The 23,589-nt window shown below is 49.4% G+C and overlaps 1 pseudogene; it reads left to right on the top strand.

Annotated features, from left to right (window-relative positions):
* The first annotated feature begins 22,173 nt into the window (after positions 1 to 22,173).
* LOC146208229 (very long chain fatty acid elongase AAEL008004 pseudogene) lies at positions 22,174 to 23,149 on the top strand (annotated as a pseudogene).
* The last annotated feature ends 440 nt before the right edge of the window (positions 23,150 to 23,589 follow it).

Consider the following 23,589-nt stretch of genomic DNA (forward strand, 5'->3'; position numbering starts at 1 on the left):
TTCCTGTTTTACACCCCTTCTTTGGCGATGATCGCCGTCTTTGGGCTTGATTCCGCTGCGTAGCCTTACTGATGGGCGTATATATAGCTTCGGACATACAGGCAGCGGTGTTCTCGCTAAACAAGACCGATGGGCGGAGGCCTTCTGGAAGGCGTAGATGGGTGAGTAGGGGGAGTGAGGCTACTCAGTTGCGGGTGGATGCTGAAACTACGGACGACGCTGTTTTCAGAAACGATGTATGGCTCTAGTGCTCATTAACGCCGTAAAATAGAGTGGAAGAAGGAGTGGCAAACTACCCTACCGACGCTTACCTTGAATGAATCCTCCATCGAGCTGATAAAGATACGCGAATCGTTTCCAACTGCCCGCGAGAAGTATGCTTCAACAGATGGGCACTTCGTGCATATAAATTAGCAAGATCATTTCATGCGCATTTTCTGGGGCGTCAGTATACCGGTACGAAACATACCAGTATGTAGGTAACAAAGTTTTCGTTTGGTCGATCCAGTGTTCGCAGTAACAGAATCAAGTGGGCTGTATGTAGTTAGGTGAGGTTGTTTGAGGCGCACCAGGAAAAAGGCGACAGCGCCCTGAAAAGTATAGGTCGGGTGTGAAACACAAATGCCTATGTCTGCTACAACTTTCGGATAAGTCTGCAGTACCAAAAGCAACAACACCAGAGAATGGAGCCTACCTAGCCTTTACAGAATGAAAATAAAAACAGCAATGAGCCAGCGCCAACTCAGTTGCCTGTCTCTGGCTTCAGTATAGTCTACCGAAGCCAGACCAAAGATAAAGCACTCCAAAGACATTATCTCGAAGGATACGTTTATTTTGATTTTCCTTAGCAGTGATCGTACAGTGTCGGCAAGAGTTTGTGGACTGTAATGTTTGCCCCTGAGACTTTTTGGATGAGAATGTTACAACATCCCCGAAGCTCCGAAGCTTAACATCTCTGTAGGCGATTGGGGTAATATTGTTACCGGGACACGCGAGACCAAAGGATGTGCTCACTGACAAAGACGACGATCAAGGAACGCAGGCACGACGAAGCGTTGAAAAAGAGGACGACGCTCACAGAGTGGACACTGCACGGCTACTGAAGTCTCAGCGCCGAGTTCAGCCCGTCGCAGTGCTGTTACATTAAGTGCATCCCCGTAACATCTTGGTGGAGGTCGCGGGTTCGACACAATCTGACGCTGGATCTCCGCAGTGGCCGTCACCTCGGAACCGTCACGATGACAACCGACGCGGCTCCATCTACCTCCGCAACCCCAACTGTCGTCGTAGCCCACCCCCGTGACCCTGGCTCATTCTGCGGTACAGATGAGGTCGACGTCGAGGACTGGCTTTCGCTTTATGAGCGTGTTAGCCAGCACAACAGGTGGGACGCCACGCTAATGCTGGCCAATGTCATCTTCTACCTTACTGGCACGGCACGCGTTTGGTTCGAAACGCATGAAGCAGAAATACCCTCCTGGGATATTTGCAAGCAAAAACTCCGTGACCTGTTCGGAAAACCGGTTGGCCGTCAACTCGCTGCTAAGAGGGACCTCGCCAAACGTGCCCAGACATCTACCGAGCCTTATATTACGTATATACAAGACGTTCTGGCCCTCTGCCGAAAAGTTGATAAAGACATGCCAGAACCTGATAAGGTGGGGCACATCCTGAAAGGCATAGCCGACGATGCCTTCAATCTTCTACTCTGTCGGGACTGTACTACGGTTGACTCCGTTTTGCAGGTTTGTCGACATTTCGAGCAGGCCAAACACAGACGCATTGCACATCGCTTCGATCGGCTCCCCAACACTGCCCCTACCTCCACGTGCGAGGATCTGCCGACCCTAAGGCAACCTTCCAACACTGAAAATGTGACACGCATTGTGCGTCGTGAACTAGAAGCGCTCGCCCCTGCTGCATCCAACCCGCCCTCCTCGGACAGCAACCTAGCGACGATATCCCTCATTCAAGCCGTCGTTCGTCAAGAGGTTGCCAACTTGGGCGTCCCCTGTAGCCACACCGTAGAACAACACAGTTCGAGCTCCGTCCCTCCCATGGTCGCCACCGCTACACCCCGCAACACCTACGCGCCACGCTACCGATACCGCAATCCTGATGAGTGGCGCACTCCTGACGACAGGCCTATCTGTTTCACGTGCTCGCGTATTGGCCACATCGCTCGCCACTGCCGCAGCCGCTGGACATCACCACCTCGACGTTTTCCTTACGTTGACCGCTACTCCAATTACGGTCACCCCCGTTTCACGCCTCGTTATGAGCCGCCCCGCACCGATACTACTCCGCCTCCTCCTGTGTCCAGTCGGTCTCCTTCCCCGCCAGCCCGCCGTTCCCGTTCACCTCTTCCTGGCCGCAGTTCCTCGCCGTCCTCTGCCGGCCGCTTCACGGGAAACTAGCCAATGCAGCTCCCGGAGGTGACGCTGCATTGGTACCCCGACCTGGAAATCCTCTACTGCCCATTTCTTCGCCCTGTAACCTCCTGTCCCTGTTCGTGGATGGTGTTCCCGTCTCTGCCCTCATTGACACTGGTGCCCAAGTCTCGATCATGAGCTCATCGTTTTGCCGCCGCCTCAAGAAAGTACAGACCCCCGCCGCTTCGCCCACCGTTCGTGTTGCCGATGGCAGTACTGCTGCCGTCACTGGGCAGTGCACTGCCCGAGTCACCCTTGCCGGTCATCACATCCCTGTTTTGTTCACTGTCCTCAACCAGTGCCCTCACAATGTGATCCTCGGCCTTGACTTTTTAACGGCCCACTCTGCCCTTATCGACTGCTCCAGCGGCCTTCTTCGTTTGGACCTACCTGTCTGCTCAGAACATCCTCCATCTGCACCCCGCCTTCGCTCCACTGAGTTCGCTCGCCTGCCCCCTGACTCTGCTGTTTACCTACCTCTGTCACCTTACCCGCCTGTGCCTGACGGTGACTATCTTGCTTGCCCTATCACCGAGGTCTTTCTTGACCGCAACGTCGTTCTTCCTCATCTCATCGTACGCGTTACACAGAACAGCACCTACCTTCCTATCCTGAACTTCAGTCTGTCACCCCAAGTTCTTCCCGAAGGAATATCCCTTGCTACCTTGTCCCCTCTCACAGACTGCACCATTTGTGCACTCACTCCTGGCCCACATTCAAGCGTCCTTCCAACACCCGTACTCCCCTCCACAATTACCGACCCTATTTCCGCAATGATTGCCTCTGACCTCAGCCCCGAACACGCTCAGGACCTCCACAACCTTTTGTTATCCTTCTCCGACATTTTTGACTTTGCTGCCGGTTCTCTCGGCCAAACATCAGTTGTGACTCACCGCATTGACACCGGCGATGCAAAACCTGTACATCGGAGGCCTTATCGTGTGTCCATTTCTGAGCGCCAAGTCATCCAGCAGGAGGTCGACAAGATGTTGGCCAACGATATCATCGAACCTTCGAACAGCCCCTGGGCTTCTCCTGTCGTGCTCGTTAGAAAAAAAGACAACAGTTGGCGCTTTTGCGTCGACTATCGACATCTGAACAAGATTACAAGGAAAGATGTTTACCCGCTGCCGCGAATAGACGATGCCTTGGACTGTTTACATGGAGCCCGCTACTTTTCCTCTATCGACCTTCGTAGCGGCTACTGGCAGATTTCTGTTGACGAACAAGACCGCGAGAAGACAGCTTTTGTCACACCCGATGGCCTTTACCAATTTAAGGTTATGCCTTTTGGACTTTGCAACGCCCCTGCTACGTTTGAACGAATGATGGACTCCTTACTCCGCGGCTTCAAATGGACGACTTGTCTATGTTACTTGGATGACGTGATTGTCTTCTCGCCCTCGTTCGAAAGCCATCTTCGTCGCCTTTCTTCCATCTTGGCACTTTTCCGCCGTGCCGGACTTCAACTGAACTCAAAGAAGTGCAGTTTTGGTCGCCGCGAACTTAAAGTGCTTGGCCATTTGGTGAATTCCACCGGCGTGCAACCCGATCCTGACAAAATTCGTGCTGTCAGTGCTTTTCCATCTCCCCGTTCACCCCGTGATGTCCGCAGCTTTATAGGACTGTGCTCTTATTTTCGCCGGTTCGTCCCAAACTTTGCCGCTGTTGCTCGTCCTCTCACCAATCTCCTGAAGAAAGGCGTTCCTTTCTCATGGGGACCAGAGCAGGCTCACGCATTCTCCACCCTCATCGCTGTTCTCACCAATCCTCCTGTGTTGGCCCATTTCGACCCGTCTGCCCCGACGGAACTTCGCACCGACGCCAGTGGCCACGGGATTGGTGCCATTCTTGCACAGCGACAACGCGGCCAACACTGCGTGATTGCCTACGCCAGTCGTCTCCTGTCATCAGCGGAACAGAACTATTCGATTACGGAACGGGAGTGCCTGGCTCTCGTCTGGGCCGTTGGAAAATTCAGACCCTACTTGTTTGGCCGACCATTCACTGTAATTACCGATCACCACGCCCTATGTTGGCTCTCTTCCCTCAAGGATCCTACTGGCCGCCTCGGCCGCTGGGCACTGCGCTTGCAGGAGTATACCTTTTCCGTTGAATACAAATCAGGCCGGCTCCACCAGGATGCAGACTGTCTGTCCCGTTATCCCGTCGATCCCCCTTCCTCTACTGACCACGAGTCGGACCCCTGTGTGTTCTCTATATCGGACTTTTCTCACATAGCCGACGAACAGCGCTTGGACCCAACCCTCAGTTCTCTTATCCACCGCCTCCGCACACACAGCCGTGAATCTTCCCTCGCCCTGTTCTTCCTTCATGGGAATACGCTATACCGTCGCAACATGCGACCTGATGGTGCTGAGCACTTGCTCGTCGTTCCCCAACACCTACGCTCTGCCGTTCTCGAACAAATGCACGACGCCCCTACAGCTGGTCATCTTGGCCTCTCACGCACATACGACCGCGTGCGCCGGCGTTTCTTCTGGCCTGGACTCTACCGCTCTGTCCAACGTTATGTAGCAGCTTGCGACCTCTGTCAACGCCGGAAGAAACCCCCTGTGCTGCCACCTGGACACCTGCAGCCGATTGCTATTCCGACTGAGCCATTTTCTCGTGTTGGCCTTGACCTCCTAGGGCCCTTCCCCGAGTCCTTATCAGGAAACAAATGGATCGCTGTGGCCACCGATTACGCCACGCGGTACGTGATCACTCGCGCCATTCCAACCAGCTGCGCCACAGACGTTGCTGACTTCCTTTTGTACGACGTCATACTACACCATGGTGCTCCCCGTCAACTACTTACCGACCGTGGCCGCTGTTTCCTTTCCCGAGTTGTTGAGGAAATACTTCGTTCTTGCTCCGTTCGGCACAAGTTCACCACTGCGTACCACCCTCAGACGAACGGCCTTACGGAGCGTATTAACCGCACACTCACCGACATGCTCGCAATGTACGTATCCGACAGTCATCGCGACTGGGATATTAGTCTCCCATTTGTCACCTTTGCATATAACTCTTCGCGTCATGACACTGCTGGGTACTCTCCATTCTATCTTCTCTTTGGACGAGACCCCTTACTGCCCTTCGACACTTTGCTTCCCGCCGCTGGCCCCGTCACAACCTATGCCCGCGATACCATCGCCCGAGCCGACGCTGCTCGCCAGATTGCTCGTCACAATCTCACCGTCTCTCAAGAAGCTCAAAAACGCCGCTACGACGCTCACCACCGCGATGTGCACTATCCTCCCGGATCTCTGGTGTTGCTCTGGCTTCCGTGCCGTCGTGTGGGGTTGTGTCAGAAACTTCTGCCCCACTACACGGGTCCTTACCGTGTACTACGCCCTGTGACTGACGTGACCTATGAGATTGCACCTCTCCACCCAAAGTCACCGACTGCTAAACCCACTTCCGAAATTGTACATGTCGCCCGCCTCAAGCCATATTACTCCCCCTCCACACCGCACGCCTAATACGCACCGGGACGGTGCCTTTTGCCGAGGGGGGGTAGTGTTACCGGGACACGCGAGACCAAAGGATGTGCTCACTGACAAAGACGACGATCAAGGAACGCAGGCACGACGAAGCGTTGAAAAAGAGGACGACGCTCACAGAGTGGACACTGCACGGCTACTGAAGTCTCAGCGCCGAGTTCAGCCCGTCGCAGTGCTGTTACATTAAGTGCATCCCCGTAACAATATTATTTTCCCCTCCGAGAGCGTTGATGTTACGTTTCAGGCTGTACTGCTAGAACTCGGATCCTGTAATCTCAAAACGTTTGACCACCTTCGTCAAATACATCATCGACCACGAATAATAAAAAACAGCTGTGTTGTTAAACGTACTTCGTGTACTTTTGTCTCTTTCTTTGGTCTCTCGTCTCATCACGTCAGGAGTGCCATGCCCTGAGACCGTTTTCTTGTGGGTTGCACCGTAGCGCTGTCGTCTTCCTCCGGGAGCAGCTCCGGTGGGCTATACCGGTCCATCGCCTCCGGCATGGCAGCTTCGTGAAGACTACGAAGCAGTAGTGCACGAGGTGCTGCGACATGCGTGCTCGTCGCCGCCGAAGTCAGACCTGCGTAGACACTTTGGAGCAAGTTTAGAGCTGGCGAGGGAAGGAAATGACAACGAGGAAAACGTCCTCGTCGTCTGTCTTAAAAAAAAAAAAAAAAAAAAAAAAAAAGAAAAAAAAAAGGCGGGAGGGAGGGAGGGAGGGAGGGAGGGAGATGAGCGGGAGCCGTACGTGAGGGGGTGGCGGGTGTCTTGTATAAGCGATGCCGCAATTGTGTATGCAAAATGGGCCACCAAACCACGCGGCGCGTGGTGTCGTCTTCTTTGCGTGAATGCGGGCTACGCGAACTCCGCCCTGCTCTAGATCTTAGCCGCTGACATCCGCTGACTCTACCCTTCCTCACTCCACCCTCTCCAGTCACGTCTTGCTTCCTCTACTATTTTTCTTTTACTATCTACGAGTACGAGAAGGAAGAGTAAGGGAGAGGAGTGAGGTTGCACTGGGGGGCGTGACGCTCTATAAAAACAAGATTGGGCTGCTTTGAGGAGACGCGCACGCGTGATGTCGCAGAGGGGGACCACGTGCCGTACGCCGCCGTGACAACATGCGGTACGCGAATCAGTGGAGTTGCCGTTACATGTGGTGCGGCAATACTGGCTGTCTATGCATGCGCCGTCTCTGCCTTGTACTCCGGTAGTTTCAATGCTATTGCTTCCTTCTTTCTTTCTTTCTTTCTTTCTTTCTTTCTTTCTTTCTTTCTTTCTTTCTTTCTTTCTTTCTTTCTTTCTTTCTTTCTTTCTTTCTTTCTTTCTTTCTTTCTTTCTTTCTTTCTTGCGTCACATCGCACCCCTCTCAACCCTTCTATAACGTGTACATTTTTTCGCCTCTCCTTCACAGTGCCTGCCGCTAACTTTGAGAGGTGGCCTGTGAATACACGTAAGCTGTGACTGGGTGTGTGTTTGAAAGTTTTTTATTGTGGATTAGATACCGCATGTGTTAAGGAAACAATGATGCTCATTACTCACTAACGCTCTAGTACTTGTCTGTTTGAGAATCGTATACGGCGCAAATGCGTTTCAGCACCTGTCACGAGCAGTTAAACTCTATAGTTCGCTATCTTGTGTGACGTCCACGACGCCTCCAACATTTGCTGATATCATTACATGGTAGGCTGTTATATCAACTTCACTGCCACCATTTCTTCCTGTTACAAGAAAGTGTAAGCATCACCTCATCAGAGCATGAATAGCCCTAGTAAAAAATGTTAGGATCTTCTCGTGGTTCTGTTTTCAGCTGTGCTGTACAACACTTATGCCCACCAAACTATAATCTCTTTATGGGGAGGAGAACTGTCAGTCTCACGCTTCGAGGTCGTTATAATTTTATGAATGCCGTAAGAGCTAGCCTTGCTCGCAGTGATGCCGCAGAAAAAAAAAAAAATGTCTGTTTGTTCGCCATATCCAAAGGAGGTCTTGGATGCACAGCAGCCGCACCTATGAAATAAACTAGAATGATATGATTTTAATTTCTAGCCGGCTGAGCCATAGCGCATCCTCCCACGCCACTGCCTGCACCCACTTCTATATATATATATATATATATAGCATAAGTAAATAGACGTACTGTTTCCAAGTTTGTTTGGAGTCGACGTTTCGGCAGGTCGACTCCAAATAAACATGGAAACAGTATGAAGCAATTTTTCACTTATATATATATATATATATATATATACATATATATATATATATATATATATATATATATATATATATATATATATATATATATATATATATATATATATATATATATATATATATATATATATATATATATATATATATAAGTGAAAAATTGCTTCATACTGTTTCCATGTTTATTTGGAGTCGACCTGCCTATATATATATATATATATATATATATTTCACAATCCTTCTCAGCTAAGACATTGAAGGATCGCCCCCATCGAAGACAAGCCATTTTGTTTTTAACATAGAGTGGATGACGTGACGGTTAGTATCCGTAATTTGTTACTATTATCGACTTCGTTTCCCTTCTTTTCGTTTAAGTTTTTAAGGTCCTTAACGTTATGAATGATCTTTCCGGGACAGGAAACGCGCCCGGACACAGGAAGTGTGAAAAGCACGGCACAGAACACTCGCGGACAAATGGAGAGTTAACGCCAGGGCCGGCCGGTGACCGGGGTCTGCTCTGGTTTGGTGCATTTGTGTTTTTCTCTGCTGGAAAGAGATAATTTATAATGCTAAGGAGAACCAACTTGTGCGCTATCTAGGCTTAGTTTTTGTTTCTGTCTTTTCGGACCCCATCTATGTGAACATTGCATTGTTGCCAGCCAGCACGGGCTATTAGTGCTACGGGTTAGCCCCATATGATCTGAGCGTTTGAAATAACAGCCCATCTCACTGTCGGGAATATATTTAGGTATGAAATGTTTTGGAATCTATACTGGGTCACTGACGCGTCCACAAAGTTATAGCTATCATTGCACGTATTCCCCGCGCTGACATCCAAAGACCGCTCTGTCCTTGGAAATGTGTTGCGTGCACCGCCAACAGCATTACGTATCTCCTGCGAGCCCATACCTGACGCTGGCACGCTTTTATTTGAGTAAGTGCGTGGCGTCTCACCCGCTGCGGTTGCTCAGTGGTTCGGCTGCTGATTCCCAACGACGCGGGTTTAATTCCGGCCGCGGTGGCTGTTTTTCGAACTAGCCAGGTCGATGTACCACTGTGTGATGTAAGTGCATGTTGAAGAATCCCAGGTGATCGAAATTTCTAGAGACCTCTACTTACGCAATCACTAACAGCCCGGTTCTCTTTGGGAAGTTAAGCATTGTAAGCAAAGCCAAAACAAACCAAACCAGCGTCGGCTATCTTTGGCAATATACGTACGAAGTTACGATTTGCTGCCTTACACAGTAAACGACGGACCTATTTCTTTATTCGCCATATAGCGTTTGATTGGAGCTATAATTGATCACCAGGGCACCTTAACTTGCTCAAAGAGACAAACATTATACGAAGGTGGGGAATACACGACATTTCAAGTAACGCCTGTTGTGTGCTCGCCTTGTCTTGCACCCGTGCTTTTCTAAGCTATATAGGTGAAGTGTCCAAAATGTTATAGGAGGCGAATGAGCGATTTTTCTGGTTAATATGTTTTTAGAAAGGAAAGTAGAGCAGAAAGCGGATTTGGGAACGGTGATTTTTGAACTTAATTCGTAGAGGGGCAGCCGTGTGGGCCTTCGACGGGGATCGCTTTAAGACAAGACATAGCGGCAGCCCGGCCAAGACCCGCATGATAGACCGATCGCGCCAGCATTTTGTGTCTAGAAAAAAGGAAAAGAAATCTCTAGGAGTAGACGCCGGTGTCGCAAGGTCGCAGCGACAGCGAACAATGAACCAACGCAAGGCAAGGTTAATTCTTTTGTGCGTCGAGCTGTTTCGAGGTGGAGGTTTTGATCCTCACTTTGCGAGTGGCCCGTGCATGGCGTGCTCATCAGCGAAGTGAGATGTTGTCGCGGGTGTGCGTGGCACGTCTTAATCGTCCCATGCGTGTCGTCGCCCTCCTCAAAGCGGAATACCAGGACGAGTCGTCGCCCCCGACGAGCGCGGCACGTCCGTCATCAAAAGCCACTGTTTTTCCTTCCAGGGTTCAAAGTAGGCAGTGCCTGACACGGATGCTTCATAGCATTTCAGCGTTCAAGGTGGTCGACGCTCCACGGAGGCTCTTGAAGGCAGCTCACTTGCCTTGGAACCGCCTTGGATTGTAGTGGAGACGACACAGACATGGCACAGATTGGCGCAGCGTGGAACACGGCTAGACGCAAAAAAGTTGTTCATGGTGGTTTCTATTGGTCAATGCTGGGAAGGACGACTAAGGTAATTAAGTTCTGGAAACCTGTGCAATCTAACTTGGATTGCAGTGCGGACCATAGCAAAAGGCGCACAGTGTACCTTTTTTAGTTAATTTACAGTCCAAAGTAGTTCCATGTCTACAAAGCACGTCTTCTGACTTGACTGTGAGACATCCATATAGCCTGCCCGTTTACTGCCAGGCGAGTGCAAAAAGCCCACAATGCATGAAATGATAACAGAGGAGTGTCTCGGCCGCACTTTAATATTTAATATTTCACACTCCCCATGCCACTAGTTCTTAAGCTTGCTACAACTATACAATGGAAACATCTGTCTGCCTTTTTTACCCTTGCATCTATAGATCCATGGTGTGAAAAAGGATTCTGCTGATGTAAATGCTCAACACTTTTGTGCAGAATTGACAAGCATGAGTGGAAATGAATTTCGTGAATTTTGATTCATTGCACAGAAAGAATTCTGTTCAAGTGCTACAACCTTCATGTCGGGCCGCGCTCGAGGCTGATAACTTCCAGGTGCGCGTCTCTGCATGCTGCCGCCACACGCCTGTTTGCTTCTTGCATTGTGGACGCGATAACCCTTCTGCACGCGTGCCGCGTGTGGGGAAGGCCGATCAGACCATTTTCGTCGGCTTTACGGGACCCTTTTAGCCCGAAGGTCATTCATGGGGAGAGGTGCAGCGAAACGTGCTGTTTTGGCCGGTAACGAGCACCCAAATGGCACTTCAGTTTTCTTCTTTTTTAATTTTTTTTTTTATTTTACACTGCAATTTTGTGCAGTGCGAAAGACAGTCTCACTTATCCTGCCCGCTGATGCGACAAAGAGCGCCCTAAGAAGCACTCGGCATTTGACCCGGGCATTGTTCTCAGAGCGGGCAAGCCAGAAGCTTCTTTTCTCCGGCGCCGGGCCTTCAGCATAGCGGCTGGGTGATCTTTCCCTTTCCATGTCGTTGCTCGTAGGAGTACACATGGGTGGCGCGTGGCAATGCACTGCGGAAAGGATTTAATCCGCAGCGGCAGCGTGGATGGGGCGGCGGTGTGCGGGAGACAAATGGAAAGAAAGTCTCCCGATGGGAGAGAGTTCGACACCCTCACCGGAGAAGGAGTTTCGCCATGCTCTTTGGTTGTAATTTGTATTAGTCTCCCGATGGGAGAGAGTTCGACACCCTCACCGGAGAAGGAGTTTCGCCATGTTCTTTGGTTGAATTTGTATTGCTAGCGGGGCCCTGGGTTAGAGGCTGAGATCAACCCACGGGGCTGTGCCCGTATAGCATATTTCCTCATTGGACAATTGACGTGTGAGGCCGGCCGCTGAAAATGACCGCCCCTATTTCATTGTTTTATGAGTGTGCAAAACGGGATGTGATCCGAGAGAGTTTAGTCCAGTCGGAGCTGGGGCTCCATGCGTAGGCATGTAACGCGGATTTTCTACTTAGGATCTGACCAGTTAGGTCGAAGAGTAAAGTAGCGCAGAGTGTTGTTTTTGTAAATTCATTTCATGTTCCAGTTTTACTCTCTGTATATGTGTCATGCTGTTTATATATGCTCTACCATCATCACCTTCAAGTACGCCTCCTGGTCTTCTCCACGCCGAACTACATGACAGAAAGGGTTTAAAGAACCTTCCGAAAAGGACCAAACAACAGAAATGCTACTCTTCAGATAATGGTTTTCGTGCTGAGCTGGCTACCGGGGGAAGACGAGTCCGCAAGGCATTCTTTTGCGAATTAAGCAATCTGATCATAGCAGCATTATATATATATATATAATATTGATTGTCGACGTTTCGGTCGCAGCCCGACCTTTAACAGTCTTGATAAAGTGTCTACTCACTTCAACTTATTGCCGAAGCCAACGAAAACTACTTCGTAATATATATATATATATATATATATATATATATATATATATATATATATATATATATTTCTCGACCTTGGACTTCCGTTCTGGTTATTGGCAAATACCTATGCACGAAGATTACAAAGAAAAAACCGCTTTCGCAACTCCCGATGGACTTACGAATTTAATGTTATGCCCTTCGGCCTTCGTAACGCACCAACGACATTTGAAAGAATGATCGATACAGTACTTCGTGGGCTAAAATGGAGAACCTGTTTTTGTTACTTGGACGACATTTTTATCTTTTCGTCAACTTTTAACGACCATCTTATGCGCCTGAGTGATGTTCTCATACGTCTCGCTTCAGCAGGCCTTCAACTCAACACCAAGAAGTGCCACTTTGCACAGAATGAAATTATAATATTGGGACATCTAGTTAGTCATGACAGCCGTCGTCTAGACCCTGAAAAAATCATGGCGGTCCTGAATTTTGCTCGTCCTCCACGGACTGCAGATTTGCGCAGTTTTCTCTGTCTGGCATACTATTTCCGCCGCTTTATTAAACATTTTCCAACTATTGCTGCTCCCCTTCAGGAACTACTTAAAGCGCGCAGCGCTTTCTTGTGGACTGCACAGTGCAAAACTGCATTCAAGAACCTCAAGCATATGCCCTGGCATCGGATCCTGTTCTTAGCCACTTTAGCGACCCTGCTCTAACCATTCTGCACACTGATGCCAGTGGTCGCGGTCTCGGCGCTGTACTTCTACAGCGCGACACAACTGCCCGTGAGAAAGTAATTGCCTTCGCCAGCCGGACCATGACTCCAGCTGAGCAAAATTATACCATTGCCGAGCAGGAATGTCTTGCCGTCGTCTGGGCGGTTCAGAAATTTCGTCTTTATCTATATGGCCGCCACTTCACAGTTGTGACCGATCACCATGCTCTTTGCTGGTTGTCTTCGCTGAAAAATTTGGCAGGTCGACTTGGTCGTTGGATTCTACGCCTACAAGAGTACCAGTTCGACGTCTTTTTTAAATCTGGTCGCCACCACCAAGATGCCGACGCGCTTTCTCGCTGCCCACTTTCGCCATCAACCTGCAGTCTTTCTATACGCAATGTATTTCCTCCTCGAGCCGATTCTCTCTTCCTCCGACGCATATCACAGCAGTTTCGTTTGACGCCTCTGACAACAAACACGCTCTCCGGTCGCAGCAACTAGCCGACGCCTACTGCCGTTCCATGATCGACCGCCTTAATGGCGCTTTGAACCCACCCAATGCTAGGCTCCGCCGACAGTTACGCAAATTCAAGCTCGAAGATGGCATCGTACTCCGCTGCGTGTATTGCTCTGAGGAAACCTGCTGGATCCCAGTCCTCCCGCGTGTGCTTCGCCCAAGTATCCTAGCGGCTCTACACGATGACGCTATACGGCAGGTCACCTAGGTTTTCACAAAACCTACGACCGCATGAAGAGACTGTTCTTCTGGCCTGGCCTGTCCTCCAGTGTAGCTAAATACATCGCTTCCTGCCCCCTGTGCCAACGTCGCAATGGCCGACTTCTCCACCTGCTGGCCTCCTACAACCCCTTCCCTGTCCAGCCACACCATTTAAACTAGTCGGCATCGACTTATATGGTCGCCTGCCTCTCTCTGATCGAGTCAACCATTGGATCATCAAGGCTGTGGATCACCTTACGCGCTACGCGGAGACAGCACCCGTGCCCACAGGCTCGGCTCAAGATGTTGCAAATTTCTTTTTGAGATATACTATATTGCGGCATGGCACTCTGGGGGTGCTCCTAAGTGACCGCGGAACGACCTTCTTATCGACAGTCGTTGCTGAAGTTCTCCACGCATCATCCACTCTTCATAAGACCACTTCAAGTTACCATCCTCAGTTTAACGGTCTGACGGAACGATTTTATCGCACTTTATCGAAAATGATCTCAGTGTACATCGCACCGGATCATCGAAATTGGGACACTATTTTACCATTCGTCAAATTCGCCTATAATACAGCAGTACAGCGGACAACCGGTTACTGTCCATTTTTCCTCGTTTATGGCCGCCCTCCCACCACAATTCTCGACAGTTCATTCTTCTCTACGTCCGACTGTTCCTCCACATCAAGTACAGTTCATATCCGGAGTGGCCAGATGCCGTCACCTTCCTCGCCTCAACATAGAAGCCTGCCAGGACGATCGCAAGAGTCGCTACGATTCTACTCATCGTGAGGCCTCCTTCCGTCCGGTGACGAAGTACTACTTTACGCACCTCTCCGCGCCCCTGGCCTTAGTGATAAATTTCATCACCGCTACCTTGGTCCATACACGGTCGTCGCCCAAACTTCCCCAGTGAACTACAAAGCGACACTATATTCATCCCCCAGCCGATCGACGTCACCGTGGCACTGAGGTAGTTCATGTGTCTCGTTTGAAGCCATTTGTGCGCCGCGATACAGCAGTTGCTTAGGAGCGGCCGCTTCCGACCCCCCGGGGAAATTGTGTGAGCCTTCCAAGGATCTTCTTTCACGTGTACATACCATCGTCATCTTCATCATCCCACGGCGCCACCGGTGGCACGCTCCTCGGTTGTCTGTCGGAATAAACGCCAGACATGGCATCCCTTGCCTTGCCGTCTCGACCTAGCCTTCTTCCACACGATATATGTATAATTCACCCATCTCTGACCAACGAGTCCTTTGGAAGGGGGGAGTGGTCAGTGGTAACCATTAGTACGCCAGAATGTCTGTATGTCTGTTATTCCAATCGCCGTACTAAATGCAAACGCAAACGAGGATGTAGTTTTCTGTAGTAAAACTTGTTGCTGGGCTAGTTGCTTCATGATCGTACGGGAGAAAAGTAAGCGCATTGTCCTGTCTCCTACCTTGAGTTCGTCTGCTTTGCGATTACTTTTCTCCCGTAGTTTTCAGTACTGTGACATTCCTTGCGGCTCACTCGCCAACATGGTGTGCGGTATATATTGGCTGTTTTCACTGCCCGAAGCCTGGCGGTGTGTGAATCACTTTGAGGTGTGTAGGAACGCTGAATTTAAATCATAGCTTTTTGCCTAATATGCTCGAGGCTGCCGTAAAGGTGAACAAGAGTTTGTTTTCACTTTGCCGGGATGCATTCACAGTAGATTTTTTGCATCTCTTCCTGGAAGTAATTATTTTTTTGCATGCCTTCAGCGTGAGTGTAATCAATATGCTATTTGTATTTCGATATTTCTTACGTAATGACCGTTATTCGACGGAGAAATCTTTATGAGAAGTGCGCTATCGGAACATAGAAGAGCGTACAAATCGGGACGGTATTTAGCGCTGCGTTTTGTGGCCATACGAGGAAGACGATTTCCACTGATAATGGGTACGCGACTCTTCGGTGCGGACTTTCAGCCCTGAAACTGCTTCAGGTGCATGTCGTTAAGAAAATGTTCCCGAATGTAGGTATTTGTGCCGCGCAAGCAAGTGTTCATTATTTGCATCGAAGAATTCATCCTCGTTGAGGCATTATTGCAGCATATCCCTACTGAAAAACCAAAAATTCTACGGGGCAATAACCTCCTAAAATCTCATCTAATCGCTTAGACTCTCATATGATGCACATCATTATCATAAAATATCGTACGTAATTTATGGTAATGTACAAAAAGCTGAGACCTTATGCAATTATATGGGACTTGTATGTGATTTCTTATGTGAAATGAGTGAGACTGTGTGAGAAAATGTTAGGTTATTGCCTCATACAATTGTTTCAGTAGGGATACATAAGAATAGTCAAATCTGTTATGCAGAATCAAACAACTTTGGAATGTTCTCATTTCAGAAATATTTAGTCCGCAAGAATGTATGCGACCTTCAAATGCATGCGTTGTGTGAGTGCGCTGCGGGTTCTTTAAAGCGGAAAGATATTCTAATGGTGGGAACGACGTCTCTTGATATGAAGTCCCGAAGATGTTCGCCCTTCAAAACGTTTGTCAGCCTTTGCCCATATACAACAGCAGGGGTGGCTTCAGCTGATATACGACCTTAAGTCACGATGTGAGTCCTTAACAACGTTTTATTATCAGTATATGCACAGAATGATACTGCATATCTGCTGCTCTTGTCAGCCTACGTAGCCGTATCTGGCATTCAAAGGGCTTTGCAAGTAAATATCGCTTGCTCGCTGGCTTTCGCTCTACTTTGTTCGGCACAGAAAGCATTTAATAAAAGGAAGTGAAAAGCCACTAACTAAACTTTACACTTCAAGTTTATAAATTCATAGTATTATTATTTTTTTTTTTTTCAAATACGCTTCTTACATTTCAAATGGACTTCAAACAAACTATGTTTTTGCAAACAAGGTGGCTCTCTTCGCATCGATATCATCTCCATCGCAAGATCACGAAATGCAATATTTTCCTATCGCGTAGGCATAGAAAAAATGAATTGGATAAAATATTTTATTGTCAACGCATGGCGTCCGGTTGGGGATGCGCAATATACAAAGTTTCTCACTGAAGGGAGGTTAAAAAAAAACAAGAAAGAAAAAAAAAACATTCCGAACAGAACGGCAGGCGGAAATGAATCCAAGCACTACGCTCTACCTGAAACCGCGTGAAATAAGCGACAGTTGTAATAAACACTGAAACTGGCCTTGGGAATGGTGGAGAGGGGCGTTGGTTCAGAATCACTGCATTGAACTCTACGCTGTACACATATGCAGCTGGCACCTAATCCGGTGGTACAACGCAATGGGCTGCCCGCCGAGTGTTCTTTCGCGCGCATCCTTTGGCGCACGTGGTTCCTTACGTCATAGATGCTATTACGTGAGTGTAATCGCCTATATAATGCGTGTGACGTAAATAAACAACGCCCCTCTGTACGCCGGTCTGATACGCACCAATCGTATGCATTCTGTCTTCAGAAGTCCTCGCGCTTCGTTACAGCACACTTCCACACCGCTGTCATGCCCTCGGATGGCCGCAGCTACGCCGTGAAGAGGCGCAGGTCTCCTTATAAAAAAATCAGCCTGCCATGAGATTTGAATTCACGTTACCGCTATGCCACGGGCAGGAGCTGCCAACTCGGGTTGCTCTTTTCATACGGGAGAGTGATATCAGAGTCAGCCTGCCAGAACCGTTTGCATTCTCGTTACCCCTACGACACGCAGGCACGTCCATACGGCTTGGTTGAAGCGTGACTTTATATGTGGGCTGGTAGCTTACGCTCTCGCGTCGTACCCTTAAAGGATGAGCTAGCACCTTACACTGACAGGGCGTGATAGGGGAATAATGTAGCAGGCAAAAGAAGCTTCCGCCTTTCTTTCGCAATTCAACTAGGGTTAACAAGAGCTAAACCGCAACTAATTTCTTCTTATACGAAATAATTATATGCACTTTGGAAGTGAGAACTAGGCGTCGCCAAAGTGCTGTCCAACTTTAACGTTACAAATCACGAATAAATTACTAGTCAATAACAACCAACAACCAACCACCGATCATAAATAATTAAAATTAAACCTCTCTCTTCCTCTTTATATATGGATATATTTAGAGCAAGTAGTAACAAAGACTGCCGCATTAGCAGCGCCTAAGTATCTTAAATGCCCGTGCATTTTCTTCTTTGGTGTCGGCATAGTTCAATTTCATTTTTCCTAAATCGCTCAACAGCCAAACTTCAATCGTCGTTCCTATCTTCTGACAAGGCGAGAATGTCACAACAGCGGCTGCGTTAAAGTGGGGTGCACCGAATATATCGACTCCCGCTCGAAAACGACAGCAGAGACTTCGGCCAGCAAATGAGAAATCAAGACAACGAGATGACAGTTTAACATTCATTTATTCGCCTCTACCCGTGAGCAAATAAATGAAACTGTAGGCAAAATAAATGCATCTGTGCTAAAAACGCCGCTGACCTGAATAGAAACGAAGGCAAAGTCAAGAAGCACGAACTCAAGAAACTTGAGGGGGAAATCATAAATGATAAGAAGGGCACTAAATGAAGCGAGTTATGCCGAGTTAATTTTTATTTTCGTGGCGGTTCACTTATCCTATCCGCAGCTCGCTAGAGAGGAATCCGAAGGTCATGTTCTTCGTCGTTCCCGTTAGGCACGCATAGCTTACCGTAAACAAGATAGTCCGAGATTGTTTGTCTTTTCAGCATAAAAATTGCGAAGAGGAAAAAGACGAGTATATTATATGTACGGCTACATATCGTTCTTTTTCTTTTTTTTCTTTTTTTTTTTTTTTGCGTGAAAGAGAAAATTGGTAATCGGCGGGGGAAAACTGGCAACCGTGTTGGCCTTCTCGAGCATGCAAGCAGGGCGGACGGCGGTGCGAGTTTAATTGGCGTCACGCACCGCGTACGGAGATAAAGGCTACGAGCGAAAGTAGCAAGGAAACGCAAGCAATCCGGGAACGAGTGAAACGCGCAGCATTATTCGCGCCTCGCCAATGCCAGCCTTTTCAAAGTTACAAAAGGAAAACAAAAAAGGAGCGGATTAGAAGGTTGCGTATGTTCCTGTCAGTTCCCTTCCTGTGTATAAGTTAATTCGTATGGGAAGATCAGTTCGCTCTAGATGCGTACGTAGCGAAAGATAGAGTCAACAAAAGCAACATAGAGACAAAATAATATTAGCACACCACATTCACCCTTTGGTGACGACCAAGCTAGGAATGCGAGACCGACCGGTTATAGTTGCCCCGAAGTCAAGACATAAGGAAATTTGCGCACGTCTCACAGCACCATTGTAGTGAATTAAGCAAGAAACCAAAGAGTGACTGAAGGACAAACAAGTTGAATTTCAGGTTGCCGAGTTGGGCTTATTTGCAGCTCGCGTTGTTTTTACCATTCGGGTGACACCTTGAACTCAACCGTTGAAAAGACCTTGAACACGAAGTTAATCACGTAGCGCATATACCGCGTTCAACATCCTATTTTCCTTCTCCCGACAAGTTCGCGTAGCAGCAGTCCGTCAGGAGGTTTCTCTATAATAAGTCTTCGAGCTTGCCTTCGTTGCCGGTTGCAAATCGGGAGACAATCCTTCTTATGGCAATGCTGACCCTAATGCAGAAGCTAAAAGCTCAAGCAGAGACCCCTTCTTTATTACGGTGTTCGACATCAAATGAAACCGTATTGGAGGTTGAATCAATTGTCTCGATAGTTGAAATCTGTCATAAAGAGAGTTCACTCGCGCCAAATGCTATACCGTAACTGGTGCTTTGGGGTCGGTACTACCCCGTCGTTACGTTGGAAGCGGGCAAGTTAGGGACACGCTGCCCGGTGCTGAACCGAAAAGAGTAGCGTCGTGCAAGCACGTGTACGCTCTATCCCTCGCGGCCAGCCCCGAGAATACACTCCCATCACCCGGGGCGTGTAATGACCCGCTTCGCGACTCTGCGGTAAAAGCGAATAAGAGCCAATATCGTATATCCAGGCCACGGACTCCGGTATGGAGAGCCCCTCCGAGTTCTTTATACTGAAGGTTCCCGACGCGAGATTACAGTAATAAGGATCTCTTGAGACCTCCACTACAAGCCCACTGAGGGGCAAAAAGAAATACGCGCGCGAATACCTTCCTCGCCGGAAGCCGGCAAAAACCGACTCAACCCGCGCTCGCTCGTGCGCCAGCCGCCAAGGTCGTCGTGTTCGTCGAACGCCGGCTTTCATCCGCGCTCCAATCGCGTCACCTTGAACGACGCCCGTTAACCCGGCGATATCAATCCGAAGCCCAGAGGCCATTCGCTCCTTAAGCGGAATTCTCTGTCGAGCCTGTTACTCTCCTTTCGGGTCCGGCACATACGTTTGTTCGGCAAGTTCACTTACGTAACATTTCCCGACTAGTTACTCCGGTTCTGTTTTAGTTTGCTTGCTCTTTCGCACCTGGAAGGGAGGTGTCCTCGTATCTCAACCGGCTTTCCCGCAGGGTGAATGCCTGGCTAACCGATAGCGTTTAGTGGAAACGCGGTGCAACTTGGCTTTCTTTACTCTTGCCCCAAATAAATTTATTTTCGATCGGATAACCTTGCCTCCTCTTTCTCTGCCGACCAGCACGCGCCGATGGCTGTTGGTCACATCCTGACACTCTTCAAAAGAGAACTGCCACCACCTTTCCCGTTGTTCGTTTTCTTCTCCTAGAACTCTCCTGTGGCCGGGAAGACTTTCCGTTTCTGTTTCTAATAGCTAGCAGCCTAGCACACGCCTGGATACATGTCCGAGGCGTCAACCTTATCCAGTAGTTGGCTTACTAGGCCAGTGCTTAACCAAGTGGTAAATACGTAGCTCAGCGTACAGCTTAGAACGAAGGCCAGTTGAAGGTCGTACTAAGAATATGACTGGTATGAGTCGACTCAACCGTACAGTCTATCGCATTCGCTCTGAAATGCTGCTACCGAAGCTGGAATCAGATCTGACAAGTGTTGAAGATCGAAACAAAAATAAGAATCGCCGAGAGGAGCGGCGAAAGCTGAAGGAATCGCCTGTGAATCTGGTTTTGTCGCGTTTGTTAGCAGCCTTCTTCGCATATCGATTCGCTCAACTTGCCCTCCTAACGTCAATAATATTAGCAGCGCGCTCTACTAAGCAAGCAACTCCGCTAACCCACTACCTCTAACCCCAATTTTTTCCAATAAAGTTTATCAATCAATAGATCAATCCGCTAATTTCCCGACCTGCCAGCACATCCCGCACTCGGAGCCTAAACAAGCGATTTGCCAAACCATTGCAGCTAACGAAGTAACGCATGCCTTTCAAAGGCCGCCTCGTGGAAAACTCCAACTGCCAGGACAGACAGCACAAATCTCACTAGCGCCAAGCGCCGCTTTCTTAAGCTTCACTTGCCTGTGAAAGCTCGATGTAAATACTCCCGAACCAATACATTGGCGCCGGTTGGATACGCCTTTGATTTCCGCTTACTAGCGTCTTAGCGGCATTCGTCAAAATGTCCAGGAAAGAACAGTGGATCCAGGCGTCGTCAAATAATCGCCGTATTATAGCTACTTCTGTAGCGCACCTTCCTGAGACGAGCGAAAGGGCAAGCAATCGACGTTTGCATGTAAATTAAAGCCAAAGGAGAAATCAAAAGCGCTGTCAAAGATAAACCGACTCCTTGATGGAGCACGTTTGAAGAATGAGTGAAAAATGAAAGTGTGCAACCGAGAGACGACCCAGGTGTTCTCCTAAGCTCAGCACATTGCGAAACCTTCGGGGATTTGCTTTTCTCCTTATGCGGAACGAGACGACCACCAAGAGACGCTTAGCTGTTGGCGTGCGCTCGAGCGTACGCTAGAAGTTCGCGTCCACGTGCACTACTTCAGCAGGAAGTGTTGTGCAGAGAGGTTACCAGTACAGCATTGAGAGTTCTTATACGAATTCACGCGTGGAATTCACTGTGTTATATCGCGAAGTCTCTTGCCGTTCCAGGCTACATGTCCAAGACCGGTGCATGCTAGTGTGGCTGTTGTGACCGTGCGTCTGAACAAGTCCAAATACGAAGAGAGGCTATTCGGCTTGCTTTTGTCGCTGAAACACAGAGTTGTTTCCGACACTTCCGCACCTGTCTATGGCTGAGCTGCACCGATCCCCGCGGTTCGTACTCACTGCGTCCCGAGACTCGCTGCCTGTACAGATTCCGCAAGAGAGCCCGCCGACAGCCCGTAGCAGCAACACACTACGGAGCGCTAATAATAAGGGAACGGAGAACAAGCCACTCCGGCGTTCCGGAGTGAATGTGATGCGGCCCGGCACGGATGCGAGCGAGCCTGTAGCTGTAGAGGCGGCAGCGGTGGAGGAGACGGGTGAGGAGGAACCAATGCGTCGCCGACATCAAAAGGAGGAAAGCGCGCTCAGAGGCGAGAGAGGATTTCGTGACGCAGCCGAGCCGAAACGTCCTCGGGCTGACGTCAGAGGCGACCTCGTGGCCATTGGCTGGGCGGCCGGACGGAGCCTAGAAAAGCGCCGGTGCGTCCAGCGGCCGTCGACTGCTGCAAGCAGCAACCTTTCGGTGCAGTGGTGTGTGTGTGAGCGCTCCGTGACTCTAGCAGCCATGGGAATACCGGTGGTCGACCAGCTGAGCTGGGCATACCACAGCGTCCTGTCCAACACAGACCCCCGAGTGGCAAAGTGGCCCCTCATGGGCAGCCCGCTGCCGGTCATCTCCATCCTCATTGGATACGTCTACTTCGTCAAGGTGTGGGGACCGGCGTGGATGCGAGACCGCAAGGCGTTCAACCTGCGCAACATAATCCTCATCTACAACATCGGCCATGTGCTCGCCAATGCGTTCTTCTTCTTCTACGGTGGCCGTCTGACGTACCTGTTCGGCGACTACTCGTGGTTCTGCGAGCCCGTCAACCTGACCACCGAGCCAAAGTCGATGCTGCTCATCACGCTCGGTTGGTGGTACATGCTGCTCAAGCTGAGCGAACTGATGGACACCGTGTTTTTCGTGCTCACCAAGAAGAACAATCACATCTCGGCGCTGCACGTGATTCACCATTCGCTGGTCGCCTGGTCTGTCTGGCTGGGCGTCAACTTCGGCGCCACGGGACAGAACGCCTTCTTCCCGTTCCTCAACTGCTTCATCCACTGCATCATGTACACGTACTACGCGCTCGCCGCCCTGGGCCCCCGGCTCAGGCCTTACCTGTGGTGGAAGCGCTACCTGACTCAGCTGCAGATGAGCCAGTTTGTGGTGCTCATGTTCCATGGGGCTGTGCCTGTATTCTACGACTGCGGCTTCCCGCCCTACTTCGGCTACCTGACCATCGCCGAGGCGATCCTCTTCTTCGTGCTCTTCTTCAACTTCTACGTCAAGACGTACCGGAGAAACGTGACGACGCGATCGGAAGCCGTCAAGTCCCGCTGACCGCAGCTGCAGCATCCGCCCCCTGTAAATACTCCCCTCCACTACCTGTACATAGAGACTCTCTGCTCACAAGCAACGCCGCCATTTTATTTAGCCCTTATTATTATTATTTTATTATTATAAATAAATTGACGGTTCTCTTTACAAATGAAACAGCTTGTATGAGTTTACTTATCATTTCCCTCCAGAAAAATCGCAGCTAAGAAGACCCGGGCACGGAGAGTTAAGCCATACTCTATGCCACTTATTCCCTTATCAATGTCTTCGTTAGCAACCTGTGCAACGTAGCCGGCTTATCGGCGTCTGAAGGGGATGAGAAGAGCCAGGTGTGTTACAGCAGGTTTCGTTGATCGTGGTGCTCTGTCTTGCTTTGCGCCGCCCCGGAGTGGTACATGCACGTATTATTTGCTGCCCCCACCATTCATTGACTACTGCAAGATGTTAATCCATATGACACCCCTGATCTGTGTCGCCGTGTGTGCTGTTACATAAGCGGAAGCGGAAACGAGTTATCACCTTCGCGAAGCGTCCCCCTCCTCCTCC

Source organism: Amblyomma maculatum, chromosome 1 (assembly GCF_055883805.1).
Source record: "Amblyomma maculatum isolate TAMU_Amacu chromosome 1, ASM5588380v1, whole genome shotgun sequence".
Taxonomy (NCBI): Eukaryota; Metazoa; Arthropoda; class Arachnida; order Ixodida; family Ixodidae; genus Amblyomma; species Amblyomma maculatum.